Source organism: Prinia subflava, chromosome 16 (genome assembly GCF_021018805.1).
Source record: "Prinia subflava isolate CZ2003 ecotype Zambia chromosome 16, Cam_Psub_1.2, whole genome shotgun sequence".
Lineage (NCBI taxonomy): Eukaryota > Metazoa > Chordata > Aves > Passeriformes > Cisticolidae > Prinia > Prinia subflava.
The window spans coordinates 13187722-13210376 of NC_086262.1; positions in this window are offsets into that span (position 1 = coordinate 13187722).

The window sequence follows — 22655 nt, forward strand, 5'->3', positions numbered from 1 at the left end:
GAAATAATGAGCCCTGCTGTCCATCAATTCCTAGCAGAAAGTCAGGGGAGATGTGAGTTGCTGCAATCGGCTAAAAACTTTACTCAGAAAAATCGTAACGGGGGTGAGGTACAATAAATAAAAAATGAAGGCAGCCAACACAGAATAAAAGGAACATGACTGAAAGGGGGAGAAAAGCAGAATTTGAGTGGAAAATAGTTAAGTGAAATCCAGTTGGAATGGGGTGAGTTTGCAGGTGAGAGGTGCTCTTTATTCGTACATTAGAATTGCATTTTGAGTCTTTTGTCTGCTTCTTTGTGCAGCTCTGCTACCTCTTCTCAGGATTAAGTCTCCCCAAATGAGCATAACTAATCCTTGCTTGCCTGCTTAATGCCTGCTCCCTTTTTTCTCAGAGCCTCTTTGAGAAAGCTGCGGGCACAGTTGCAATTCTTAATTCAGTTCTTCTAGACTGGAGGAGGGGAAAAAAAGAACCTGAACAGCAGCTGGTGATGCAGGAATTTCCTAAGCTTTGCTCTCAGGTCTGCACAGGGCTAGATAATTCTTTTTTTTTGAGCTTGGGGCTGGAGGTCCTGCAATTACCTGAGAAGTGAAGCAATGTTTGCATGAGGCTTGTAAGGTGCTGAGTGATGCTGGCAGAATTAATTTGGGATTAGCCACTGCAGCAGGAGCACTGTGGTGGCAGAGCTGCAGTCAGAGGATGTTGATCTCCAAACCTGGAGTGCTGAAAGTGAAAGCAGCAGAGGAAATGGGCTGCATTCTTGTGTTTATAACACTTGCAGAACTCAAAACTTCCCCTGTGTCTGTTGCTTCTGTAAAAAACAGGGCAGTGTGCTGTGCAGCAGACACTGTGTGAGCACATGGGGGTGTTTAAGTTTAGGTACCAGGTTGTTCTTTTCTGGTTTTCAAAGTGCAGCAGTGCTGGCAGTCCACGATGAAAAGTTCTGCTGTGCTTGTCTCTGTCACAGCAGACATCAGGTGTTCTGGAAGCCTGGAGGTCCTGGCAGCATTTATAGAGTTTTTCAGCATAGTTTTAAGATCTGATGATTATTTCAAGTATTCAGCTTGGATGTGGTGATTTCAGCTGTCCTCAGAGACCAATTCAGCTTCTTAACATGACCATTTTTTATGGTTGGAAATTGCCTGCACCAGTAGCAGGTTTTACCAGTCAGTGTGGGTAACCTGGAGACCAATGACTTGTTTTTCAAAAAATGACCAAAGTGCTGTTCCCGTCCTGTACACTCCTGTTGCTGTATTCCTCCTGTCATCCAAAGGGAAGTTAAAAATACACGTATTTACTATAGCCACATTCCCCATTAATATGGAATTCAAAACACCATGTGATAGGAATATCAGGCAAAAAATATACCCCTAAAAGTGCAAATGAATTTAAACAAATTAATGGTATCAGAAACAGCATGGCTGTGGGTGAGATTGCAGAAAGAGTTTTGGAGGTTCTTGAACCTGGACTGTTTGCCTGATTTCCCCTTTGAAGGAAGGTTTATTTTGTATGGCAAATGCTTCACAGTGTTTGGTCTGTGTGATCTGTCAGTTGATCTTCACCTTGAGGAAAAAAGTATCCAGAAACCAAATCCTGACAAATCCTGTGGAATGACACAGGTTTTACTGTATCTCCTATTAGCAATGAAAAGTGAACTAACTGCTGGTTCCTCTGGGTCTGCTTCTGCCTTGATGATTTCTTAATATCTTTTGTTTCCTTCAAAGGTTAATCTCCTTTAGCTACCCTGTGATTCTGGCTCCTTTCCACAAGCACCTGCTTTTCTCAGCTGGGTCTTCAGTTAGTGACCTTTTAACTCTGTAGGCAAACACGATCATTGTTGATCTGTCAAATCCAATATCCCTTTGCTTAAATGTTAGATGGATTTCTGTTATTGCTTTGGGAGGCAATAATCCAGAAGGGAATTCATTTTCCAGGGAGGTCTCCTGCCTTGCTGAAGGGCTGTTGGTTGAATGAGTCACCTCTCTAACATCATCCCAGTTGGTTTGCCTCTTCATTTGCTCATGCATCGATTTGTTTCTTGAATCAAAGTCTGATCCTTCCACCTGAGATTTGGTAATCCTTGCCTGCAGCCAATGAAGGGCTGTCTCTGACTTAGCAGTGCTGTATTTACGTGCCTGAGGCTTCTCTGTCAATGCCTTTGCACAGACAGGAGAGCAGATGAGGGCCAGCTATCATTTGGACCCTGCTGCTTCTTTGGGTGCTTACAACAGCAGTTTTAGAAGTCAGGAAAACAAACAGGAGGGACAGCAAATAAGAGTTAACCCAGCCAAAAGGCACAAAACCAAGTGCAACTGGCTTGGCTGGAGGCTTTGGGAAACCACTGTAAATGCATGACTGTGATCTCTGCTGCTCAGACCTCCAGAGCAATGCCAGAAATGTAGATTAATGTTTGCTGTACTGAACATTATCACATGCTCTTCTTTCCAGGGGTGCAGAGAGTACACTGAGCGTAATGGAATAAAAATCCATTGCAGCAGAGTGACTGAAATGAAGTTTGTTGATGGAGGGACATTTAATGGTATCTTCTATGGTTGTTTAGTCCATTAAAAAAAGCATTTTCCAGCTGGCTGTGGGTCTGGCTTGGCTGAAAGAGGAATAAATATGCATTTGGTGTCCAGGGTTTGTGAGCTCTTACCTGAGCAGCTGGGCTGTGTGGGGGCCTCTCTCTGGAAGCAGGATGTGTTTGCTTGAGCTGCAGATCTGACAGACCCCTCTCTGCTGAGACATTGATGTCACTTTTGGCACCTCCACTGCTCAGTGGTTTCAGCACCCACATTCACTGTTTCCTCTAAAACGTGCACTTTTAACATTTAGCTGAGGAGTAAAAACATCTTAATGCCACTAAGAATTGTAGCTTGCTGACCATGCATTCAGCTCAGACAATTGTTTCCCCTTCTGACCAGAGAAAATAGCTGTAAATAAATCAAAATCAGCACTTTGAGCACGGGCTGTTCCTTTCATGGGTATCCATGTGGAGAGCAGCCAGCCCAGTGGAGCCCAGCTCCATAATGGAGCTGCTGCTCAAGGCAGCAATATAAATATTAACAAATTCAAAAAGGCTTCTCAGAGTGATGGAAAACCAGAAGCAGCTTGAGGTGAGGTTGCTTCATTTTATTACAGACTTCTGAAAAGACACAAGGACCCAAGTAAACTGCTGAGCTAATTATTTTTCAAAAGTGTTTACAACTTTGGTTTATTTGTCTAGTAAAGCCTCACAGTGATGTTGTCTCTATATATAACTATTTATTTGTCATGTTGTTTGCACAAGCCCTATCTGCCCATATATTATGTACCCTGATTTAGCCCTGGCAGGACGTGATGCAATTTCTTGGAGCTGGTATAAAAGCAAATGTGTGCATTTATCTCCTTAGAAGCTGATCTATTATTTCATGATGCATATTTGCTTGAACAAGCCAGAAGGAGGGTGCATGCTGAGTGCTTTGTACTCTGGTGACTGAAGACAGCTGCACTTGTGCCTTTGAAAAATCTCCTTTATTTGCAGCTGTGAGCACAGCAATGCAAGATGTGGGCCCCTCTGCATTATGAACATTCAGAATAAATGTCAAATGACCCAATGTATTTTCTCTTTCTTTTCTAGTATTTTTGCTTCATCTCTTCCTTTTGTGCCCAAGAAAAGGGAAATTGTTGAAAGCCACTGTCTACCTGAATGCAAATTATTAGAAACATCCTATGGTCTTTTAGCTGTCCTTTCCTTGGTGTGCTTTGGGTATAAAAGACAGATCCCATTGCAAACTGATTCTATGGGAAGTCCTTGCCTGGGAGGGGAAGGAAATTATGGTTTTCCCTCTATAGGACTCCAAAGTTTCTCTGAATATTTTTATTCTGATGCTCTCTGTGCACTTTCTTCCTTGAGCTTGTTTAGAAGCTCTAGGCAGATTTATGATGTGGTTTTTGGTTGGGGTAATTTTAAAGGGATTGTTTTAAAGGGATTGTTTTGCCTCCTCTGACCTGATTAGAAAGGTAACATTATTGCAGTCATCTGTTAGCAATGGGACTCTTTATGGATTACACAGAGCAGGGGCAGGAATTGACCTGGAAAACAGTTTGCTGTGAAACCCCCAAAGGAATGTTAAAATTTCAGTAGTAAAAGATTGTTCTTTGCTCACCTCTGCAAGTTGTGAGTCATTAGGGATAGGCTCATTTTGTAGGGAGTGTTTTCTGTGGTTAAAAATTCATCCTGCTAAATTTTGCAAGAGAAAATACATTGATAAACTTGGAGTGTCCAGTAGCCACAAGAACTCAACTTTTCCCAACTTTATAGCAGCAAAAGAACACCACAGGGTAAAAGATCTGTTTTCCATCTCTTTCTCCCTTTCCTCGCCTGTGGTGGATGGCTGGGCAGTTGGGACCTTTGAAGTCACTGTGTTAAGAGCAGCAGACCTTGGAGAAGGAGCTAAGGTTTTGTGAGAGTTTGGAAAGAAGCTGAGCAGTAGCAGTTGGTCTTTGCAGTAGAAAAAGCTTAGCCCAGCTTTTGCAAGCTCAGTCAGAAGGTGGATTTGCTTTTATTTTTTTTATCTGGAAAGACAAAGCAGCTGTATCAGCACAGTGGGAACTCCTTGTCCCAGCCTCAGTTACCCCCCAGCAGTCTTTGTGCCCGTCCTGATGGCTTGGACCAGGTGCAGCACCAAAGGCAGAGGGCCCTTCTGTCTTGGTGACAAAAACACAGGTTTAGATTGACATAAAACAATGCAGCAAGTGGCATTTATTCCATTATATTCTGTTTGCTGGCAAGAGAGCCACATGCACAACATCAGTGGCACTTTCAGTGTTTGGTGTGTTTTGAGTAGAGATGTTTGCTATCCTCCTCTGCCAGGTGCTAGTTAAAAAACTCTTACCATTAAAAAAAAAAACAAGCCATGAAGTGATGTTTCCAATATTAAATAAAACTTCAGAATCGTTCCTTTAACTGAATTTTTTTAGAGAATCTACGTGGATGGTGAAATGAGTTTTGAGGGAGATTAATGTGGTACTGTGGAAAGAGCTGAAGTAAAGTTTGTATTTCTGCATGCTGCAGTACTGGAGAGATATTAGAGAAATAAATAAAACCAGTGGTGGTCAGTATAATTGGGAGGAGGATAAAAAATGGAGCTGTTTGGAAAAGTTTGAAAATTATATTATTCTTGTTAAAAAAAGGCAGCTGCTGAGTGGAATGAGGGGCTAAAAAGCAAGACTTTAAGGGACTGAAAAAAACTCAAGAACTGCATGGAGCAAGCTCTGAAAGGTGATTTCTAAAGCTGGTGACAGCTGCCTGTTGACTTGTGCAGGAAAGATGAGATCCTGAATTCCCTAAGAACCAGGAATGAATGATGTGATGTGGATTTACCTCCTCCACTTTTAGGAAGGGCTGTATTTATCTATAAACCAAGAACTTTCTTCCTGGGGTGCCACGTGTGACATGTGCAGGCATCTGCTTGTCTGGGAGGATGAGGGCTGGGATCAGGACAGAGTTTAGCTCAGAGCACGTTTGGAGCAGGCACCAAACCTCCAAGACCTTGGATGGGAAAGGGCTGGAGAGAAAGGAAAGCAGAACAACAGCATTTTTTTGTGTGTGTGTGAATTTTCTCTGCACCTGACCCACACAAACCACTCCTGCTGTAAGTTATATGTGTTTCCAATCTCTGCTCCTGAAATTGATCCTCATTTATTTGAAAGAACTCTTTTTGTGGGTATGAAGTCAGATTTTCCTTCCACAAGGAGGGAATAATTTCAAAGGTCAAACTTGTGTGCAGCCCCAGTTACTGAGAGAGCTCCACTCAGCCCCACGGCAGCAGCAGGCATAGACCTCCCTGCTGCATCTCCTTTTTGGGCCATGGGCTGTCCTGAGAATCACAGCTTTTATTTCAAATTCCCTGTGTTTTGATTTTAGTTAGCCGAAATATAAATTAGAGTTAGCAAAATACCTCTGACTTAGATATTTGCCCTCTCATTTATGCTCGGGGCGTTCTGCTTTAGGCAGCAGCTAAAATGGGATCCAAACTAAGGAAAAGCCCACAGGTCCTGACTCAAAACGCTGTTTCATGTTTAAAGGGAAAGGTTGAGTTATCAATGCTTTGTAGTGGTGCCTACTCAGCGGGGAGGGTACACTGAAACTTGCAGCGTGTTTGCATCCTGCTCTGTAGCCACAAAGAAGGCAAAAGGATTGAGGTCCAATGTGAACTGAAAGAGTGAATTTGTGGAATGAATAGTAAATTGTACCTGGAGACTTGAAAAGGCCTGATTTCTCTCTTTTTTCTTTTTTTTTCTTTTCTTTTTTTTTTTTTTTTTGTACATGACTTCAAAAACCCAGCAGGGCTCATCTAGAAAAGTTTAAGTTTAGAGCTTTTTGTGTGCAGTCAGAGCTTTGCATACATAAGCATTTCTGTATAGTTTGGGGCTTGTGCTGTCTTTGGATACAAACTCAGCTCCAAAATCCTGTAACAATTTCCTAGAGGAAAGGCTGCTGTTCCCCAGTGCTGCCCTGCCACTACACCTGCTCCCACACGGTATTTACAAACCACAGTGTACACAGGCTTATCTCAGTTTTACTTGCTCTGCCTCTGCTGTTTTTACAGTTTTGCCATTCAGGGCATAATTTTCTGATCCAGTCCAATTTGCATTGCTGCTGTCTCCTTTTACAGCCATCTATTTCCAGCCATGCCTGCTCACTGCATTAGCCTGTAAATGCAGACATCAACCTCTGGAACTTCCCAGAGATTGATTTTATGGGACTTAACTGGAAATAAAATGATACCAATAAAATCTTTTTCTTACTTTGCCTTGACAAACTGCAGGCACACTCTGCCATGTATCTCATGAAGGATTCTCCTTTAGTCTGTGAGTGGTCCCGTTTTCCTGGGGAAGAGGGGAATGCTGCTGATGGTGTGTGGCTATAGCAGAATCTGTAGCCCTCTTAATAAGGGGCTATTGCTCTCAATTGGAGTCATAAACTCCTCTCCTGTTTTTTTTTTTCCAATTACCAGCAGTTGCCATCATTTGAAAGGTGGTAGCAGAGCTCTAGCTGAACAAAACTGTTTTAAAAATGAGAGAGAAGGGTTTTTTTTCCCTGGTTCTCATTTCTAGTGGCAGAGGAGGGGATGAAAAAGGATCTGTATCTGGTGCTGCTGAGCTAGGAGGGCTCTGACCTTGGCAGAGTTGGTGTTTGAACTGAGGAGTCCCTGTAAGATCTGTAGGAATTAGTTTCACAGGAAATAGGTGGAGAGAGGATGTCAAAGATACTGCCTCAGGAGAATGAGCCTTGTGCTGTGAGCAAGTGGAAACCTTACCTTTTAATGAGGAATGCTGGAACCTGAGAACAACATGGCAGGGAGGTAAATGCTGAAGGCCTTCAGAAAGGGAATGATGCTGGGAGATCATAGGGGAAGGGATAGGTTTGAGTAGAATGCAAAGCACAGGAAAACCAGACTGAGTTGAGCACAAACACCCTTCTTTAAGAAAAGCCCTTTCTTTAATGAAACCTCTTTCATCATATAAAACTCTACTCCTATGCTAATTATGCATCTTTCTTTTATGCTACTTTCTTTTCTTTATCTCAGACCAAAGGTTATTTCCTCCTTTCTGTTTCAGATATCATCAGAATACATTTATTTGTCCTTGAGAAATAGTATTGTTGTCATTAATAAACCAGTAGCTGTGTTTACAGGGTAATGAAATATCAGAAATGCTCCAGTTTGCTGAGCTAAAGAAATGTGATATAGTTTTAGAGAAAGAGCATAGTGAGAGGTTGGGGACTATTTACTGATTTCCAGTGACTTTTCCTTGTAATATTTCCTATGTTATCTCTGCAGTAGAATAGTTATTTTTTGCTATTGCCATTTTCCCTTAAGAAATACAAGATCAGGTGCTGTTAAGATTTCTGTTTCCTAAAAAACATGGAAGTAGTTGAACCAGTGTAGTTATGAATAACAACATTCTTGGTGCAGTGGAGCCCTTTAGAAGTTCTGTGTTTAGTGGACAAACCCTGTGGCTCTCAGGTACATTTTTATCCTCGTGCCTGGTAAATTGGACTGGTGGTGAATGCTGCTACCAGGCTCCTTTCTAACACAGTCAGATGTGAACAAAAAATCAAGACAGCTTTGGGACTCTTTTAAGAATCTTTTAACATTGATGGAATTCCTTATTGACTTTAGAGGGGAAAATTCTACAGTCAGCAGTGTAAACTTCACATTTACAAGTGCTACCTTACCTGATTTAAACCCTGGGATGGAGCATCACATTCCCAGCCTGGATTTCAGAGCTGCTGGAGGTGCTGGCCCATAGCTGGGGCAGTGCCTGTGGTTTCTGAGCTCACCTGGCAGAGCCCAGCCCCAGCTCCAGAGCAGAGTCCACTGCTACACAATCCCTGCCTCGTGCTGTTCCCTCATGTCCCAGCTGGTTTCCCTTTAAAGCTTGGTTTTGAACTCTGCTCACTTGAAATGTAAGATGTAGACCCCAAATCAATCTTGCTGTAGTGCCTTTCTAATCAGCTGGCCTCTGGCTTGCATTTTGAATAGCCTGCAGGGATTTTGTGCAGCAGGGCTCTGAGTGGGCTTGTGCCTTTCAGCAGAGAACATGGACATGGAGAAGAGAGCACCTGCTGATTAATCTCCAGTGTCCTTCCCAAAATTGGCTCCCTCCATCACCTCTCCTGTGTCTGCCACCAAGTACATGAAAATAGTCTCATTAGACACGTGGGGAGGTTTGTGCAAGGAGCCTGCTGAATTCATCTTTCCAGCAGGACAATGAAATATGTGATATTATCAACATCTGAACTATTTACATCCTACTGCTCCATCATTTCAGAGTACTGGATTTGGCAAAATAGTGCAATTCTAAGTGCCTACAGGCACATTGCCAGTGGAGAGAGGGAAGCTGAAGAGTTGAGAATCCTTCTTTTTTGAAAGTCTCATCACAACTGATAATTTTAAACTGCTATCTAAAATTTAGATCCTGTGGTGTCACATCTTGATCAAAGTGATCCTAATTTCAGAGATTAGCCCTTAGTTACCTATTTAGGAGGTCCCTGCACTTTCTAAAGAGGAGGATTCCTAGCCAGGAGCATGATCCTGTTCCTTTCATGGATCTGCCTCATCAGCTCCCACAAGGTCTGAATTTCTTTCTCTGCTTGTATTGGGTAAGAGCCCTGAGCATGTTTGCATGGTGCACAAGAATGACAAGGCTTTAAACCACACAGGTTATTAAAATCAGCTGTAAACCTGCTGCCTTCAGAATGGCTTGTTCAGTGGATAGAACACCCTCTGCAGCTACTGCAGGTGCATCCACTGGCAACACAGGCAGCTCCAGGTCCAAATGACTGTGCTGGGTCTCTTTGGGTGACCTGGAGTGAAATCTGTGATCCTGGAAATCAAATCAGTGCTGGGCTGTTGACAGGTGGGGGCTTGAAGGCAGTGTAAGTACATGTTGAGCAACCACAGGAACAAACATCCTGCCACAGCTTCAAAAAGCCAGCAAGGATTTTTGAATATTTGATATAAAATGTCCTGGACTGAGGGCACCATGCACGAGCTGGATTCACTGTCATCCAAAATGCCCTTAGCAGCAGGATGGCATTTTACCAAACAATCATATTTAATAAGTTTTGCCACAGCTTATCCTTGCTTACATGGTCCCTTTGTTGGCTTTTCCTCTGAACCACAGCGATGTCTCAAAATGAGCTGAATTAATTTTTTTTTTTCTTCCCCTCCAGCAGGAACCATTCCACTTCTGCAGAAAAAAAAATCCAGTTTGTGAATTACTTAATCTGAAACCAAAGCTCAGGAAAAGTCCTTGTAATCACAGCACAGGGCACGTAGGAGCCCTCAGCTGCTCATTTAGGGACAAATAGTAAGTAGCAGGTTCCGAAAATGCTCAGCAGGGAGAAAGTTGTTTGTGGAAGGAAGTTATTCTACAAGAATGACAGCACACCTGTGCTTACTGCTCACCCACTTGGACATGAAAACAAGCACAAATTGGAGCTTGATGGCCCAAGAATCTGCTGAAAACTGTAGATCCTAAAGTTCTGTACATTCTTGCTTTTGACAGTTAATTTGTTTGTGCCGTTTGGGAAGGAAGCCCTTGAGCTGATGCTCAGTCTGTTGCTGCTGAGGCAATGGGATTTTTGTAGAACAAAGTGGTGAAAGGAAGTACTCACAAAAAAGGGAAGACCTTGTGCTCAGGGTTCATCTCACTGTGCCTTGGTTCCTCCTCTCTCTCCACAGTCTTTGATTTCCAGCAGGTTTTCAGTGAGGTTGTTGCAGGAAACAATCTGCACCATTTTGTAGTTCAAATCACAGGGTACAATCATGTTGTACTGTTCCTTGGATGAAGAAGGAAAGAAATTCCAGTCAAACCAGATGGATTTTACTCTCACCTATATGGGATTTACCTTTTTATCTCCTTATTATGTTTTTCTTTCCTGATGGAACTTCCTGCTGGTCAATGGTTCAGATTTGGGCTAGGAGCACATCTTTATGGGTTGGACATTCTGATTTTGATGGCTTTTTTTATTGTGCCTTTACCAGCATAAAATCTCTGTCTCTACCTTCTAGGCTGTAGATAGAAATTATATTCAAACTTAAGCTGATCACCCATTTGAATGGGCACTTTTTTTTAAACTGCTGACTGTTTATGCCAGCTTGCTCCTTTCTTTTCCATCCTAGGAGAGGTGCCACTGGCAGGCTCATACCCAATGCTTGAAACCATTTTTAGGAATAATTTCAGAGCAATTCCAATGAAAAAAAAAGTCCTTTTACTTAAGGAAAAACAAGGTGATGTCACAAGAGAGTGTGAAACTATTCTGAGTTATTCTCTGTGTTTCAGTTTAGGGCTTTCCTCTCCTGTCCCCTCAGTCAGTGGTGCAGTGCTTCCTGAAGCACCTGTGAAGTGGCAGGTCAAAGGAAAGACCAAGGATGTAGAAATACTTTTATCTTCACTTGATCTGTTTCCAGTGTCTTGTCACAGCCCTGCTCTGTGGTCAGTGTTTATGTAGAAACTCCTCATCCTTCAGCTTTGGTGCCAGGAACCAGCTGGGATAAGAAGGACTTTAACTGGCTGATTTACATCAGCCATGAGAAAGAGATATCATCATCAATATATTATCATCAATATATTATCATCAATATATTATCATCAGCAATACTCTGGCAGATATCTGGTTCTAAAGACTGAAAGACTGGTTCCCATCACTCTCCCAGTCCCCTCCATCCCCACCCTCCCCAGTACTGAGGAGAAAGCAAGCCAGGGAAGCTGAAGCATCCTAATTTTCCAGATCTCAATGCTCCCCAGGCTCCCAGGGAGCTGCAGGCAGATCTGATCCCAGCTGCATTTGGCTTCCCTTGGCTGCTTCCCCTGGAGCAACCCTGCCTTCCAGACTGGCCCCTAAACACAGGAGCTAGCAAGGAACACAAATTGTGAAAAACACACATTAACACGCCAAGAGCTGGCCAGGCCACTGGGGCACGTATTGGCAGAGCTGCAAAGCAGAGAATGGAGTTTGAAGTGCTTGCAGTTATTTACAAAAATCACATTGTTTTACAGAATAAATTACTTCACAGTGCTTTTATGGAGAAAAGGAGGCAGGGGACAGGTCCTGGGCTGCCTTCCCTGAGATATCCTGCCCACAGTTCAGCTCTCCTGCAGGGTTCTGAACAGCAAACCAGGCATGGGTGAGGAGGACAGGGAAGAATATCCATTAAGGAAACAGATCCAAGGACACTTTCTTCTTCTCTAATTTTAAATGGCAATGTTTTCCACAGATTTCCTTGTTCTTTGATTCTAGAATGTGATTTCAAAGATGAATGAAATGTCCTTGGTGGTGGAGATGGCACCCTCTCTTTTGACTGAACAGGCCCATCTAAGGCTGAGGTTTGCCAGTTCTGCCTGCAAACTTTTAGTGCAGCTTGAAATCACACCCTTTCCAAGTCTGTCAAAACCACTTTTAGGGAGAAGGGGTAAAAATGGCTTTGTGGCTGGTTTTAATCTGTTTCTGAGCCATAGATCTGATACATGATTTCTTATTAATATACAATCCCAGCAATTCTCCCCCAGCATAACTCATATCTTTTTTCTCCCATGAGACATGCTTTTGGTACTAACCCACAGCATTAAAATCTCCTGTCCTGTGGCATTTTTGCCCATTGCTCTTTTGTTACCATATGCATGTGTCTGATTGACAGAATTACTAATCCATTATAATCATATTTTCGTAATTAGTCCCACTGAGCCTCCAATGCCTGCATGCAAGCATAGGTAAACTACAGCCTGCCACAATATGTTTTTACTTACTGACAGCTCAGTGTGAAGGAAATGTCTGTCTAGTTCCTGCCACGGTTATTAGAGATGCTTTTTGCTTGTCCTTCCACTCTTTCTTTCTCTTTTTTTTTTTAGATTTCCAAGTCTCTTTTGATGTAGACTCTTTGTTGATTACAAAAATCACAATTACCAACTTCTAATCTTTAAGAAAATCAGGAAATATTCAAGCTTTAAAGTCAGTTTTGAACAAAAACACATGGAAATGCATCAATTATTCACCAGGCAAAGCCTGAGCAGACACAGATGCCAATGTCTGTTTGCCTGACGGAGGAAAAATTGCCAAAGTTTTCAGGTTTGTCTTTTTTTCATCTTTCACATCTCGATGTTATGGTTGTGTTCTACGTGCCATGAGGTCCTGTGGCCATCCAGACTTTTTCAGTCTTGGATGACTTTGAGGCATCAGCCTGGCACCTCATTCCAGGTTTGGTTCTGCCACTGGTCATGGATGATTCTGGGGAGAAAGGGAGTGGGGAGAGCTCAGCAGAATCCCTCTGAAGGACTCTTGAGAGCAAACACTGTCCCACCCACTCTCCCTGGATCTCCTGCCTCTCCCTGCTCTGGCCCCACTCCTCTGGACACTGCAACCATTCTGGCCTGCTCTGTGACTTCACTGCTGGATTCAACACGTTTCTGAAGTTTGCTTTATTTCTAACAAGATTAGAGTAAATCTTGGATATGTTTGAAGTATTATCTTTTAATTTAAAAGAGATAACAAAAACTTTTTAACAACACCCAAACAAGATAGTAAAAAATCCAATTTGCTAAAGGTAATGGCTTGGGCTGGCCATAACTGTAATTATTTAGAATATTCTAGCAATCACTTAAACAAAGGTTTGCAAAAGTTCATCTCATTCTGTCTGCCCTGATGTTTCTACACTCTGTACCAAACCTTTTCCCCAACAACTCCAGAGTTTCAGCATGAAACCTGAGCACCTTATCTGCCTTGTGAGTTCTTGATTAGGATGGAGGGCTGCAATCCCCAGGCAGCGAGAAGTGAGACATCCCATGCATCCTCTGATAGAAAGATAAATCACTGCTGCAGGGATTGTCAGGAGCTACCTGACTGCAGAAGCTGAGGTCCAGAGGGGAACAGCCAGGACTTTGCATGTCAACATCAGCCACCTTCTTAATTACTGCTATCATTAATCATCTGCGTGTGTCATGCGCTATCTTCTGATCACACGGTGGATGGGTCCTGTGGCAGCAAAGGTAACTTAGGAGACTCTGCCTGGCTCTGTGTTTTGAAGAAGAGAGGGGAAAAACCTGCACAGCTGCAGCTGGGAGAGAGGAGTAAGAGAAAGGCTTGACCCAAGAGCCTTTATTTTATTTTCTCTCCCCTGTCCAGCTGAGGAAGGGACTGACTGAGCGGCTTTGGTGGGCACCAAGAGTGCAGCCAGGGCCACCCCATCACAGTTTTACAATTTTATTGCTTAACTGGTGTGCTTTATGAGGGTGGCCTTAGGGTCTGAGGGGAGCAGAAGCATCTCTGGGCTGTGCCTGGCCAGCACCTTGTCTGTGGATCGGGACAGATGGAGCACACAACCAAAAATAAAATTTCCATCTCCAGCACTTCATGGCTGGAGCACATCCAGAAGGGTTGGTGCTGATGATCTGGTAATACAGCTTGTTGTATGCTGGGAGCTCCAGCTGTAACACCATGAGAGATTTTAGAAGTAGAAGTTCTGCTGGCTCTGATCTCAGGAGCCATATGCCTGTTGTATGGCTTTCTGTGCCTTTACGACCTGGTTTTTGCCTTTTGTCCTCTCTGTGACACAGTGGTTGAGTTTGCAGTCCCCAAAGGTCTCTGTAACAGATGGTGTGGCCTGCCAGACCCATAGGTACCAGTCTTTGTTCTGGTGTACATTTGAAATATATTTCTTATGCCCAATACAGTCTGGCTAGCATAGCTTTTAATTTAAATTTCAAAAAGAACAAGCAGCAGCGGATATTTCTGCATCTCCAGACAATCTTGAAAACTGTGAGAGAATGGAATGGAATGGAATGGAATGGAATGGAATGGAATGGAATGGAATGGAATGGAATGGAATGGAATGAAGAGCTTTGGCTTTTTGGCATGGGGTGTCTTGCAGTTGCAAAGGAGATGTCTTGAAATATGAGGTTAGGATTTACCTAAGCTGTGCCAGGCTCTTCTCTGATGCTGATCCCATTCCTGTGGGAGATGGGCTGATGCTCTGTGGGGCAGTACATGGCCAAGGAATGTAAAAAGGTACTGAAGCAACAGGAAAGCAGCATCCTGGCTTTTCTAGTGGAAGTCTGAGGTGCATGTTGGTTAACTAAGCCTGTGGTGGTGTTTGATGGAAAACTCAGGCTTTGCAGTCTTTCATGAATAAATTCATTAGCAAACCCTTTAAAAAGGTCTAAGTCAATTTTCCTTTCCATTACCCCCAAAACAGATTCTAGCAGAGAGCCAGTTAAGAGGAACAAGGAGGGCAGAACCTGATCAGAACCTGCCAGCATCTTTTCTCCCTGCCTGATGGGAGGTGAGGCTGTGCTCAGGGCAGGAGATGATTGTGTCCTGCTCTCTGTACCTGCAGATCCAGAGCACAGGGAGGGGCTGCTCAGGGGACAGCTTCTGCCCTGGTTCTCCCCCCAGCCCTGTGTGATGATGTGAAGTAAGACAGGAATTGCAGGACAGATACATCTGATACATCTGTTTCTGCTCTCTCCTTGTTAGCATCAAATATTTTGGCAGTAATAATATGTTTGGGAGAAAAGAACCAGTATGTTTTCATACTGTTCATTGGCACAGACTTCCAGGCAGAGTAGGAGACCAACTTATCCTCAGTGCCTGGAGTCAGGGCTCCCTTATCTGTAGAGATACAGATACAGGTTCACAGCAGAGAACTCTCCATGAAGAAAACTTTGCTTGTCATAGAGATCATTTCCACGTGTCCCTCTCTCTGACCCCAGGGCTGTGGCAGCAAATCTCCCCACCTGCTGTGGGGAAGCCACGGATGGCTGATCTTTTAAGGAGAGTTCAGCCCAGGGTTATAGCAGGAGGTCTGTTAGGTACTGAATAATGTATCCTGGCAGCAGGGTTTCAGTCAGTGACACAAATGTGACATTTGCCTGCATCATGTCTTTTTTCATCTGCTTCCCTTAGATCAAGGAGGCTTAAAATCTCTCTGGTGTTTTGGATGACTGGTCATCTGTGGAAAGGGGGGCCAGCTGAAGGTGAAATGGCTGAGACAGTTGCATCAAAACATCCTCAGAGAAGCAAACAGATCCCAAATGTGAGGTTGGTCCTTTCCCCAACAATTCGTATGTAATGTGCAGCCAAGGAGTGAAATGTTCCAGGAAATAAAAGCAACAGGCATGACTCACACTGATAATTGTTTGAGGACTTTGAGGAACACCTGCCTGGCATGGCCATATGGCTCTCTGTGAAAATGCTTAGGGTTACTCTAGGATTCACAGAGTTAGGTGTGCAACTTCAAATGCCACAGGGGAAATAACTCTTATTCTTGGTGAGCTTGCCACATAACATATTGGGGAGGCTAATAAATAAGGGGTTTGTTCTCAGATTGAGAAAAGAGCTCTGAAAGGGGTAGAAGTACAGCCAAAATACCCTGTGCATGTGTAATTTACACATAAATAAATTCAATGCTTGGCAGTGCCTCAGAAAATTGTGGGTACTTTATAAATCTTCACTTAAGTGATATAGGCAAATAATACTTCTGTACCAGAGGCAATGAAATTTTGTGAATTTTAAAATTAGGTCAGCATCAGGATTTTGCATGGTTCAGCCCTTTTTTTCATCACGTTTTGGTGAAATTTCAGAGAAAGTAGGTATCTCAGCCCTGTCTTCAGGGCAGCTGGCCTTGATGTCTACCAGGGAGGTCCTGCTGAGGACCACCTCAGAATCCATCCAGTCTTTTGTGTTCTGCAGAGAAAGAAAAAGGGATTGTTAGCCTAGGAACTAATGGGAGTTTGGTTCTCACAAATCCTTAACTTGCAGCCCTGAGGCAGCCTCCCCCAACTATCAGCCTCAGGAGACATCCCTTGAAGTCTTTTCCCTTCTTTAAACACCAGGAATTTCTTCTCTCTACATGTCTCCTGGCATGCCCTAACACTCTTCCACCACTTTTCATAGAAAGTAAATCCACATGCTAATAGGTGTGAAAGGGAGATCTCAGTGAATTCCTTCCTCTGATGGTGATGTCAGACCCTCCTCCAGATGGGTCCCCATCCCTCTTGGAGAGGATTGCCTGGGAAGGGCATTCTGGAAAGCTCTGGGGGAGAACACCTGGGGTGGTTTCCCTATCTGGCCCTCAGAACAGCACTGGGCTGCTCTGTTTTGTGAGGTGACAAACAGAAAACAAACAGACAAACCAACTCAAGGTGCTTCCATCAGAGGAAATCTATTGTGAATAAACTTCCCAAAGTGGAGAAACTGAGCTGCACGTGCTGTCAGCTCATGTCCCACCCTTAGAGCCACGCTACAGAGCACTGATACTGCTTCAATTTGCTTGATTTATGTGTACAGGAGGGACTGGGGGTGGAAAAGTGATTATCTGCCTCTCCATCAAAGTGTGGGGTCTGGGGAAGCAAAGCAGTGCACGGAGCAATTCTCAGAACCAGAGCCTCTGTGGGATAATTATAAAGAAGACCAAACGCACTGCAGAAAGACTAATTGTAATAAATTGGCCAAGGAACTTAAAACTTTGGTTGTGCATTGCAGCAAAACAGGAATTAATTCCTGGGAGCAGATAAGCCCCAGGTTGGCAGAAGGCTGATGTAATTGGCTCTGGGTGCAGTCAGACAGCGCTGGCAACTCGGTGCCTTGGCATTTGAGAGGGTGACTAAGGAATGAGAGCCTGCCCTGCCAGCCACAGCACTGGAACGGATGGGATTTGGTGCACGTCAAAGCAACAAAGATCCTGCAGTGTGGCCTCTGGATGATCACAGAACAAGTGAGCAAATGTAGATAATCACACAGCGAGAGTCATGGCAAAGGAAAGGCCAACGGGGCCTCAAGCTGGGAGAATCAGAATAGGCTCTAGATACAGGAAATATAGAATTGCTGGCTGAAAAAAAATGAGTCTCCACCTGGACTGGGAGGATTTCAGGCATCAGGCTTTGTCTTGTCCAGCTCTGACTAAAATAGATTAGCAAAAAGAAGCTGGAGCATGGCTGGAGTCAGAATTCCCTTGTCTCTACAGGTGTTTAGACGTGTTGTTTGCTGTATAATGTAATGGTTTTTGGGGTGGGATTTTTTTTGTTTGCATGTGTTTGTTGTTGATTTTTTAAAATTGTAGTTACTATATCCTTCTATGTCAAGAACAGGACTATACTCTGAAGTAAGAAAGGTGGATTCATTGGTCACAGTTTGCTAAAAAGATTGTACTTTAGACAGTCTGAATTAGTTTCTCGCTGGGGAAGGTGATCTGGGGTAACCCAGACAAGTTAAAACATTTTAAATGTTTTAGATTGTGGTGAAGATATAGGGTTTTCCATGCTTTACAAGCCCTGAGAGAATGAGATGTCACAACAATCTACATGGGAATAATAATGGGCAGACTGAATATGACAATTCACATTTGCCAAAGGAGTAAAAGCATCTCTTGCACTGGTGCAGTCCTGCCCTGTGGGCTGCAGCTTCCTACAGCACCCTTGCTTCTCCTGAACCCCAAAATTTGGGTAAATCCCCTTACAGTAAACAGAGGTTCTGCTGATACATGGAATAGCTGACAATGGGCTATACCAAGTTTTGCAGAGTTTCATATCCAGTTAGCTAAAAAAAAAAAAAATACAGACTATGCATGTCATCCATTCTTTCTCTTACTGTACCTTTGGTAGTCTCCCTAGTGCCATCTGAAGCCTGCTTTGTTTCTTTGTGAATCATTTATTGCCCAGGGTCTGAAATAACAGACCTGTAGTTCTCTTTTGACTGTGTTTGCTCTCTCTGGAGTGGGGAGCTCTTTGTTCCTGGGATACTGCGTACACCAGAGTCGTGTAACGCTCCAAGTGGGAGATGCAGAGTGAGGAGATGCAGAGGAGGAGTCACACAGGAGCCAAATGCTTCAGGAAAGTCAGCACTGACACCCAGGATAGCTAAAGGACAGGCTGGCTGAGCATTGGAGAGGTTGTCCTGTCAATACCCACAGCAGTGTCAAAATTTTCTACAAGTCCCTTGTTGCATTTTGCACATTAAATGGGCTGCACTGACAAAAGCTCCTCTGTCCTGAGACCCTGGTAGCTGCTCATATGCTGGGCTGGGTTCTTCTCTCCTGGCTGGCATCTGCAAAAGGGATTTGGAATCTTTGTAGCTGGGGTTTGTTGGTCTCTTTATGTATCACTGATTTGTTTATCACAAACCATTGTGGATAATTTGCCTCTGGGTAACTGCTGGTATTTGTGCCTGGAACCTGATGCTTGTTCGTGCAGTATCTGTGTTGGAGGTGCTGACTTCTTGCTCTTGTTATACATATATTGTATACATGCAGTTACTTCAGAAGGGCCTCAGGAAATCACATTTGAAATGGATGAGTCATTTCCAAACTTGTCCTGCTTAACTCTGGGGAGAATGTGGTGCACAAGGAACAACAGGGACAATTCCATTAACTGCTCTGGCTTCATGGCAGACAGAGTGAACCTCTGAGTCTGTTTTCAAGGGGTCGTGCAGATTCTCATTTCGTTTTTATCTGCAAAGCAAAGGCCAGTTATTCCACCTGAGCTGCTACATGGGGAGCACTGCTTGGAGAGGTCTGCAGGACTGCTGGGATGACTGCTTTCCATCTCAATTTCCCTGTCCAGATGGTGCCTGTGCAGGGTGGGACTCTGTCCTGGCTCAGACCCAGGAGCAGCTCAGTGCTGGAGGGATGTCCCTGCTCTCCTGGCACTCCTGCTGCTGGACACTGTTCCTGGAGACCTCCACTCCTGCAGCTCACACAGAATGTCCACAGCTCCCATCATTGCTCCTTCCCTCCCTCCTGCCACTGCTGAGCTAACAGACGGGTGTGCTAATCTGGTGTGCAGATGTCTGGCTTGCCTGAGAAGAGCTTTTCACCCTCAGTAGTTCAGAAATGTATTTGTAATAAGATATGTGACAAACTGTTATAACCTGACAGTTCGTCACAATCATAGAAAAACACCAATACCATGTGTTCAAAAAAAGAAAAAAATAAGTTGTCTGTGGTCCAGTAACTTTCCAGACTACTCAGTGGTATGAAATTACCAGCACAAAATGCTTCCTTATATAAAACAGTAGGAACTTCTCTGTTATAAGTATATTTACAATGCGTATCTCCTGGGTAGTTGTTAAATGCATGAACATTACACTGGCATTTCCTCTTTAAACATTGTCATTTTATTGCTTTATCTATCTAGAGGAGAGCAGAAATTATCCTTTAATTACTATGAATGTAATAGCATTGGTTCTACAGCATTTTAGCTCCCACACAGCAGGACTAAGCTTAGTCCTATCACGCATCATTGATTCATCTTTTCATCCTGGAGTGCTGAGTCTTTCCTAGGTCTTTACTAAAAGCAGGTAAAGGGCTGCAAGTCGATGCTCAGGCTGCCTTAGTCAAAAAGAATCAAAATGTGACTGCTGGGAGGTGTGGGCAAGGTGGGTTGTGCTGCTACTTTGCTGTGCTGGTTCTGAGAAGAAAGAGGAAAGCATGGGAATAAAAAGCCTGTCATTATCAAAACATAACACTGTAACACAGAGAGGTGGAGTAATTTATCTTTAAGTAACAGGCTGACCTATTCAGGACTGTAATTTTAAATGTAAGACTAACCTTTGAAAATAGATCAAGTGATATGAATTATTAAGGAACAGACATTTGTCAGATAGATGGTCTCTATTAGTAATTTTATGCATGAATGGTTATCTTCAAAGGTAGTGTTGCTGTCTGCTGAGAAGGAGAGTGCAAGAGAAGGTTACCTTAAACTGACATGTAAGACTGACTTTTAATCAGTGTTTTTCTAATCCAGTAAAAAAAAAAAGAAAAAGAAAGAGCGGAAGCAGGGTTGTCTTGCTACCCAGACTGTGTAACTTTTGAACTTCTTTGCTAGTAAAAGAAACTCCTGGTGATGTTCCTAAGCTATTTCCCAGTAGTTCTGAGGATCAAACAGGTTGGCATGCTCCCCATTTGAGGCTGGCTGGTGCCACTGGGCTGTGCCAGCCCCAGGGCAGAGGGGAGCTGCAGCCAGGGAGCCCTGATGGGGATCAGAGCCTGCCCTGGCACTGCTCCTTCCCAGGGCTGCCTTTGAATCCTGCCTGCAGAGCAGAGCTGCAGCTCCCTCCTCTCCTCTCCCTGCCAGCAGTCAAAAGGAATTTCTGATGATGGATTAATGTCTGTTACTTTGATGATGTTTGGTCCATATTTTGGACTTGGAAAGGGAGAGGTGAAGTTATTTGTGGAAGATACTTCTCTGCCGTCTGATCACTCCGCCTTTGTTTTTGCTTTCCCGAATTTCTCTTTTCATGAGTTTCCCTCTGCTTTATTTGCTTGTTTATTTTATATGCAAACTACTTCCATGCCCTTGTGAACTTGTGATCTAAGTACTGCGGAGCACTTAATGTAAAACTAAATTTGCCTTCTTTTGAGAAGCTGTTGGAGGAAGACTGTGGCCATAAACTTCCTTTTCCCCATCCTCCATTCTTTGCAGATTTTTGACAAGGAAAATTAAGAGAGCAAAGCTAAACTTAAGCTATGCTCTCCTAGCCTGTTTGTTCCTGCAAATAAATGTAATTTCATTCTTTTTTTACTAATTTTTCTTCTGTCTGCAGTTTTGCAAGCCTTGTCTTCCAGTCACAGGTGCTGCTATTGCTTGGCTTTTGAATGGGATGTTGATGGAGGAATTACAGCTCTTCCTCCATCCTGCAGTTCCTCTGAAGCCTGAAACACTTCAGGAGAAGCTGTGTGCACACTGGAGCATGTCCCTGTCAAATGGGACTTCTACTCACGAGCCCCTGCACTGATGATTTTGCACAGTGCCTCAACCCTTGTCTTGCCTCTACAGCATAACATAATGTATTTGATTTCTTCTGACACCTTTATTCACTCAACAGTTGAACTGGGGCTAATCTAAAATGTTTGGTGTCTGCAGTTCTCTAGACCTGAGTTAAGGCCCCAAGACTGAGGTTTCTAAGGGTATTGGAATTTATGACCCTTTTGATGATATCTAAGAAGAGATTTATTTTCTGAATCCTATTTTATTCAACTCCACTTGAGCAATTGACAGGGAAAAATTGAAATATAAACAATTACCCTGGTGTGTATAATCTTACTGACTTCTCTCTTTTCCTCTTTTATCTTCATCTAACTCATTGCAGTGCCAGGATGAATGGTTTATGGTTAAAGCACTGCAGTGGGATGCAAATGATGCAAGCTTAAATTTCCAGATATGTCAAAGGCTTCCTCTATGACTACAATTGATATTTCTGTGATCTCTGCATGTACTGCTAGGTACAAAAGGTGTCTAAAAATATGACCTTCTCTCACATTCTTTTTGTCTCTTCAGGCATTCAAAACCAGACTCTGGATGTTTGAACCCCCTTCACTTTGTTTCTTTGAACAAGATGCCTCCTGTTTGTGTTGAAGTGATACAGGTTAACACTTTGAACAAGGGGAAAAAAAAAAAAAAGATAAGCATTTGGTGTACTAATTTCAGGAGCAACTGTTTCCAGCAGCCTGGAACCTTTCTGCGGTATATTGATGTTTCAATTTGTACAGAGTAGCAGCTGCCCTTAATGATAAAGAAAAGCAAGTGCTGTGCTCTGTGAGGATTTGACATGGCAGCAGTAGTCTTGTGGAATGTGACATGACAACTTGAAGTAATGATGTGTAGATACGGTGCCACAGACATGTCATGAAATAACACAAATTACTAAAAATTACAGAAAGAGAAAACATCTTCAGAGCAAAAATATTGAGACAAAAACCTGTCACTTATCACGTCTGAGGGGAATATGGCAGTTTGTGATTCCTGCTAGAAACAGTTTAGTCTAAATGGTCCTTTATAATTGGAATTTTGCAAATCAACACAGTCATTAGTAGACTCCAACTTGTCATATATGAAAGAAAGATGATTTTCTAGCATCTGCAATTCTTTTTAATGTAAACTCTTTGTGACTGTGGACATGTGTGAACATGAAGGCTCTGCCCATGCTAGTGAGCAGTGATCTCAAGGGGGACACAGCTGTAGGGCAGAACAGTGCTGCAGGTTCAGACCCCACTCCACACATTTCAGGGATTTATTTCAGGTAGCTGTAGCATGACTGGTTTGCTGGAGGGCAGTAGGTGAGCTCCTGGAATGCATCTTCCAGTCTAATTTTATCCCAAGACAAAATGGGGTGTTC